Source organism: Elephantulus edwardii, unplaced genomic scaffold (genome assembly GCF_000299155.1).
Source record: "Elephantulus edwardii isolate Elephantulus edwardi_28Jun2011 unplaced genomic scaffold, EleEdw1.0 scaffold00070, whole genome shotgun sequence".
In the NCBI taxonomy this organism is placed as follows: domain Eukaryota; kingdom Metazoa; phylum Chordata; class Mammalia; order Macroscelidea; family Macroscelididae; genus Elephantulus; species Elephantulus edwardii.
In genome coordinates this window covers 5,006,490-5,014,277 of record NW_006399820.1, presented here as the reverse complement: position 1 = coordinate 5,014,277, position 7,788 = coordinate 5,006,490, and the positions used below count along the sequence as shown (strand labels likewise).

Sequence of the window (7,788 nt, the reverse complement as noted above, 5' to 3'; positions counted from 1 at the left end):
TTGAGCACTCTGGAGAGGTCCCTGGCAGCAGATTGTTTAGCATTATGTAAATCTGCCCTCACTTGGAAACAACTGAACTAACCTCTACTTTTATAGTCTTCATTACTATCATTTTCATTTGCTTAAGATGAAATAATTAGATCATTGTATAGACTTCAAACCACACCTCTCAAATGTTTTTGGTAGAATTTTTTAGGTTTTGTTCTTTGTTTTTTGAGTCCCACAATAAACCAATCCACACTATTGTCATCAAATCAATTCTGACTCATCAGAAGTAGAACTACTTCACAGAGTTCCCAAGGCTGTGAAACTTCACAGACTGTCACATCTTTCTGTCTAGCAGTAGTTTATTGGTTTGAATAATTGACCTTTTAGGGAGCAGCAGATGTATTGTATCATCACATCTCCTTGACTTGCACTAAAACTCATTCACTCCCTCATTGTCATTGAGTCAGACTGACACATAACTGATCCTCCAGTGGAATTTCAAAGGCTGTAAACTAAATGGAAGGATATTGTCTTATCTTTCTCCTGTGAAGGCACTGGCAGATTTGAACCCACAGAGAAGCACTGCCTAAATAAGAACTATACACATTTACTCTGATTTACCAACAAATTCTTCTTTGTTAATGGCTCCGAACAGATCTAATTTGTAACCAGAAGACTTCCTGAAATTCAAAAAGTTGTAGAGAGAAAAATAGGAGAGAGAGAGAGATTTTCACTATTCTATCAAGGGCAAAACCTGATCTACTGAAAGTATACAAATTCTCTCCAGGAACTGTCACTGGAATTACCAGTGTGATCTCTGAGAACTTGACCCACTGCCCAGGAGCCCACTGCATGACCTTGATATCTCTGATAAAATGATGTCTATGAATAATGCAGTAAGCATTTTCATATGTCAGCCAGGTAACATTCTTCATATTTGTTCATGAAGTCAAGCTGCTTTGTAAGATGCTGTTTCAGTTTTTCTATTGAGTTACCTTTTAGAGGAGAGCACATGCTTTCCTTTAAAACAAAAACACTGTGCCCTTGAATTTCAAAATAAAGCCCTGAATGACCATTTCTAGGGGGAAAATAGAACAATCCTAATATTCTAGGGAAGGAAACAGAATATTTCTAATACATCAACTGACATTCAACATGTTTCTTTTGATAAAATGGACATTTTACATTTTTAATGCTCCCTGTCTATATATAAATAATAATAGTAATAAGGGAGCTCTGATGACTTACTGATAAGAAGCTGTACTGCAATCAATCCCAAAGGCACATGGTTCAAATCTACAAGTTGCTCCATGGGAGAAGGATGGACAATCTCCTCCTTTACAATTCACCCCCTCTGTAAACCACAGGATGGTCAGCTATGAGTCAGTTCTGACTCCATGGCACGGACCAAGAACATATACAAAATAAAAATGTCCTGATGACACAGTGATTAAAGATCTTGGCTGCTAAAGACCAGAGCAATGATTTGAAGACATCGAATATTCTGCAGAAGAAGACATTACAGTCTGCATTTTCTTTAAAATTACAATCTCAGGAACTGATATGACAGTTTCAGTTTGATCTGCCAGGTTTGTGAGTTGGAATCCACTTGAACACAAGGGTTTGTTTTTTCTTTCCTTTTAAATGCAAAGTGGAAGAATGCCAAATAGAAGAATGCCTTGTGTGTATGTGTGTGTGTGTGTGGGTGTGTGTGTGTGTGTGTGCAATGTGTTCTGTGTATCATTCTCATATTTTTACTTTTTAGTGGGGCATTTTGGGGGTTTGACTTATTTGTTAGTGAATTTTTAAAAAGGAAACAAACAAAACTGAGGTTGTCTCCCTTCAAATCTGCAAAAGATCTCAAGTATCAAATAAGTACAATGAAGAGGGGTCTTCCACAGACCAGGAACGTTTTGCTTTGTTGTCTTCCTAATCATTCCATTGACTGTTCATGGGCATTACACACATGGCTCATAGCCTATGTCTGACTATCTTTGTCTAGAAAAGCCAGGTTAATGTTGCATAAAAAGCCTACTCAATATGCTGCAAGAAGCATGAGATTTAAGACAGCATAAGCATCTGGCATCGCTGAATCCATCCCTGAATAAAGAACTCTTTCTTTCCTCAGGAACACACTTACCTTTGCTCTAAAACTTAGCCTTTTGTCCCTAACAAACTTTCTTTTGTAATTAAACTATATAGAAATATTAACAACAAAGAAACACAGTGTTCACCCTCTACCCACCTCCCCCCCCAAAAAATCCTCAAAGCCTTAATTTTCATTATCATTTAACATATTTTTCTTTATCATGTTTAATTGTACATCAGCTTTTCTGAATGAGCCTTGTAAAAAATAAAGGGTTTTATTTGCTGCACAGGTTAGGCTATAATTTTTTCAGACAAGAAAAGCTATGGGGGAGGGAAGAAGTAAAATTGACTCCCAAACTGAGCTATGACTGCCATCTAGTGTGACACATTATAAGCCAGAGGGAAAGAGAAAGATTGTGAGAAAATCAGACTTGAAAATGCAGAGGTTAGAGGGAGGAGGAAAAAATACTGCTTAAACTCTTGCACATTGAATTCAACCTTTTTTTTTTTTTCCTTACAAAGGCATTAGTATGTCTTCAAACAATGCAAAGCAGTCTATTTCTTCCAGCAGACGTGGGAAAACCCAGGTCAGTTCTAAAAGCAAGTTTCTTATGAGATTTCACATCCCATCTGTAAGGGTTGTTAAACAGCAGGAGTAATATATGCAAGGGAGTGTATGTCCATATCCTTTGAAAACAGTCCAGATAGCCATATGTCCACAGCTTTCTGTAAAGATGGTCACGTTTGCATTGAGGTAGGAAGACAGTGCTGATGGCACTGAGATTTCCTTCCAAGCCTCTGATTATATGAAATATAATATTTTATATTATATGAAAAACAATATTTACTTTTCACACACACATATACAGTTCATAATATATTTGTTGCTGCTTGTTGTTGTTACATGTCATTAAGTCACCTGTGACTCATAGTGACCCTATGTCTGAACTCTGCTCTATGCTGTGAAAACTCACCAAGTAGGCTTCTAAACACAAGATTCTAAACTCAAATCTTGAGATGTGATAGGTTTCACTTATTTTTGCACCACTGGGAAAAACCAAAAACAGTTGATTCTGATTCATGACAAAGCTGTGCATTATATAGAGTAGAACTGTGGTCTAGAGGACTTTTTAAGATGTGTATTTTTTGGAAGCAGGTAACTGGATTTCTTTCCAAAACTCCAAAGTACCTACAGATACATGTTTGAATCTTTTAGTTAATAGTCAAATGCTTAACAATTTGTGCCACCCACAGATGGTTTATATGATACATTAAAAAGAATAAGGGAAGAATCCTCTTGGCATGTTGCTCTTTCAGTTGCTGTTGTCTCTGAGTTAGCAACACCATGTACAACAGAACGAACCACAGCAAATCCTGAGGGTCCTCAGATATCTGCTGTGCTTAGATCCGTTGTTGTTGTCACTGTGTTCATTTGGCTCATGGAGGGACTTTATCCTTTGAGTGACCCTCTACTTTACCAAGCAGGATGTCCTTTTCCAAGAACTGGTCCTTCCTGATAAATGTTCAAGGTACGTTGGATGAAATCTCACCATCCTTACCTTTCAAGAAGTCTCTAATTTTATTTATTCCATGACAGATTTGTTTATTCTTCTGCAAGCATCTTTCCATTACCATCAATAATTGTCCTCTGTAAAACTTTTGTTAGTTGTAATGCAGAAGCAATCAAACATTTGATGCCTTTGTAGCTTGATAAAGTGGTTTATGGTGTAGTGCTCACCAAAAACTTAATGGTTCAAATCCACCAGGTGCTCTGTAGGGTTAAAAAAAATTGGCACTCTTCTCCCAGAAAAATTTACAGTCTTAGAAAATCAAGAGTTGTTTTGAGTCAGAATCAGTTCAGAAGCAGTGGATTTGGTGTGGTTTGCAGCTAATGTTCAGCATCATTTTTTTCACTCATCACATAGAAAATCTTTATTTCACGAAAATTTCTCCTTACCTTATCCCCTACACTCCTCTCATCTGGCTGGGTTTGTAACCTTAGTCACTAAGGACTTTGATGCCCTGGTTAGATTAGAAATTTACAACTCTGAAAGCTCAAAAGGCTTTCTACCTGCAGGGATAATATGAGCTAATTTGGGGAATCCTACCTATAAAATCTAAGCTTAGAGGAATTTGAAGTCATTACCTATGTCAAAGTAACCTCAAACTGCAGGCTATTTTTGCTGATTTCAAAGGTGACCTGTGGCTTCAGGCATCTTGAATGAAAAAAGTAGTGCTGTCCCATGCTGGCTAAAGACACCAGAAAGGGTCTGTTCTCATGTCTCCACGAGAAAGACCTGCCTTCACAGCCCAGAGCAGACTGAGGCTCATAAATACTTGATACAATGCATAAAATCTGAGTGTAGGAAACAAGCGGTGGTTTTGGAATACCACAAATATTCCTGACTATCTTTATCTAGGTATTGTAAAGATTAAGGAGAGGCACAAATAAAAAAAATTAGGTTTTACCATCTTCTAACCTGATGAAGTTCCCAATTATTTCAAATCAACATCCTCTATAGTCCAATATAAAGGCAAAGCATAGATCTGAAATAATGTTTTCTAGGTTTAACATTTTTATATTAGTCACTGCAGGGTTAAAGCAATTCTGATTTGACAGAGACCTTAAAATCTAAAAAATTAATTCCCCTGGAAAAAAATGATACCTTGGATACTCCCTCATTCTCCAGTGGCAAACCCCCAGAATTCCTTCCTTCTTTCCTCATTTTTACTGCTCCTCTGTACTTGTCCATATGCATCTGACATGAATAATGCTACAAGCTAGAGAAAACACAGCCCTCTGGAAAGGCACTCACCCAGCTTTCCTAGGATTAATAACAGACTAAAACACTAAATAACACACTGATATATTAACTCCATTAAAATCTAATTCAGTGGCAATAACTTTTATAAAGCCAACAAAGGGCTTATGAAGAACAAAGTAAGAAAAGTCCATGGCAAAAGGTAAATCAATGCTCTGACTGAAAGTAAATCAGTCAAGAGACATGAGCATGAATTAAAGGAGAACTGGGCTTGAGTCCCAAATTTAAGCTTACACACTATGTATCTTTGCAAGTTTCAGTCTTGAATCTAGGTAAACAAGCCAAGTTGCCCTCAAATTGGTTCTGATGTTTGGCAAACCCACCTGTGTTGGATTAGAACTGTGCTTCAGGTTGTTGTTAGTTGTCATTGACTTGCCTCTGACTCACAGTGACATTATACACAGCAAGGAAAAAAAAATCCTGCTCAGTTCCCCACCATCCACATACCTTTTCCACTGTGTTTAAACCCATGTTTCAGTCACTATGTAAATACATAATCTTCTGTTTCACTGACTCTCTTCTTCTCCAACCCTGATGTTGCTCTTTAGGGATTTGGCTCTTCCTGATAATATGATCAAAGTATGTGAGATCAAATGCCACCATTCTAAGGAGAATTCTGACTTTCCTTATTCCAAGACATATTTGTGTGTTCTTTTGAAAGTTCTCAGTAAATTCAATATTACACACCAACATAATAGTTCAAAGACACCAATTCTTGTTAGGTCTTCCTTATTGACAGTATAACTTTAACATACATGTAAAGCACTCGAATATACTCTGGCTTAGACTAGGTAAATTTTACTCTTGCTCTTCAGTACGTAAAAGAGTTCCTTGTAAGTCAATTAAGGAGTAATTGATTAGTCTGTATCAAGCTGTAATGCTAATCCAAAAGTTATATGTCTCAGGTGGTTTAAATCTTCCAGCAGCTCTGTTAGAGAAAGATAACTAGTCTCTTCCTGTTGCAATTTTCAACTTCAGAAATTTGATAGAGGTTCACTAGGAGTAGGAACTGACTCAATGGCAGAATTAGTTTGGGAAGCAGATTTGCCCAATGAAGTGCCTATTTATTTCTTGACTGCTGTTTCCATAAATGTGTGTTGTTGACTTGAGTAAGACGAAACCATTGACATCTCAGTCTTTTCTCCATTTATTTTAATGATGCTTTATTGGCCCAATTGTATTTTTTTTCTTCTTTTATCAAGGTTTAAACCATACTAAAGACTATATAGTCTTTGATCTTCCTCAGTAAATACCTTAACTTCTCTTCACTTTTACCAAGCAAGGTTCTGTCATCAGCATATTGCAGATAGTGATAAATCTTTCTCCAGTCTTTTGTGTAAGTAGCTTGCCAAGCTTTTCTTCCAAAATACATCTTGATAGACTCGAACTGCTAACCTTCTGTTATTTCTTACTTTGGCACTGAAGAAGTGGTCTGGAACCAATCATCTCACCACCAGTAGTCCAATGCCACTGAGTGGCCATTGAATGTGCCATTGAGTCAGAACCAATTCATAGCTGATCTTCAGCATGTTCTCAGAGGCTGTGAATTGCATGGAAGGAGATTGCCCATTTCTTTTCCTGTAGATGGACTTGTACCACATGCCTTTGGATTGAAGTGCAACTTACTACTCGGCTAATTTTAATAATTATAATATTATAGTATATTAAATTTTGTATGTTGTCTACTAAACTTTGTAAACATAACTTTATATTCACTGAGAGCAAAAAAATTTCCACGATGAACCACAAAACCCCTCAAAATCATTATGATATTTACTTTACTGTGGTGATATGGAACTGAACTCAGAATATCTCCAAAGGATGCCTATGTATTTAACAGAGTAAATTTAACCTTGACCTCTATCTATCTCATTCTCCAATTGTCCCTTATTAATTTGTTTACATATCTTTAGATGACTGACAGTTTTCTTATCTGTGGAGGTTGAAAATATCGTACATTTCCCTAAACTACTTAAAATCTAACAAATATTACTTAAAAATCTGTTCTTGTAAAGTATCATGGTAAAAACAATTAAAATGACTGGGTTAGACGAGGAGACGGAGGGACACGGCGCGGGAGTCCGCTGTCCTGCTGGCTCAGGGGGAATGGCGGTGTTTCACGACGAGGTGGAGATCGAGGACTTCCAGTATGACGAGGACTCGGAGTCGTACCTCTATCCCTGCCCTTGCGGTGACAACTTCTGTATCACCAAGGTGGCGACGTGTCCCAGATGCTCTCTCGTTATAAAAATGATCTATGACAAAGACGAGTTTATGTGCGGAGAGACAGTCCCAGCCCCTTCAGCCAACACAGAATTAGTTAAATGCTGACGAAGACCCTCGGAATCCAAATCCAGAACACTTGGGAATGAGCCTTGACGAACAGGTCAACTGTGCCTTCTTCTTGTGGCTTGCTGTGTCGTCAGGGCGGACTCCTGCATGGACAGCGACCTTCCTCTTCAATAAAAGAGCCATCGTGACATGAAATGCCTCGTGTTTCATGCTTACACTTTTGGAAGCCAGTGTTCCTTGTTTTCCACCTGAACTTTAAGGGAAGATGGTGAATTTTAAAGAAACCAGAGCTTCCATTCCCACTGTTCCATCATTTTTGTATCTTTACTTAATATCCGATGACAGCATCACCTACTTCAAAGTCATGAATATTCCTTGACAGAGAAGGGGTTGGCCTTGGGGCTTGGTAACCAAGATTATTAGGATTCGCCTTTTGGGACATGTGACTTCACCTTTCCTGTTCAGAACTTAAGAATGCCTGCTTTCTTGGCAGGACTGCCCTTCCAGTTGCCTCCCCTCTTCCCTAAGGAGCCCTCTCGGCCTTGTCATCGTTGAAAGGCCTGCATCCTGTTAAGTGTGCCACCTGTTAGACTTCAGC

The 7,788-nt window shown here is 38.1% G+C and overlaps 1 pseudogene; it reads left to right on the top strand.

Annotated features, from left to right (window-relative positions):
• The first annotated feature begins 7,004 nt into the window (after window positions 1-7,004).
• LOC102863905 lies at window positions 7,005-7,229 on the top strand (annotated as a pseudogene).
• The last annotated feature ends 559 nt before the right edge of the window (window positions 7,230-7,788 follow it).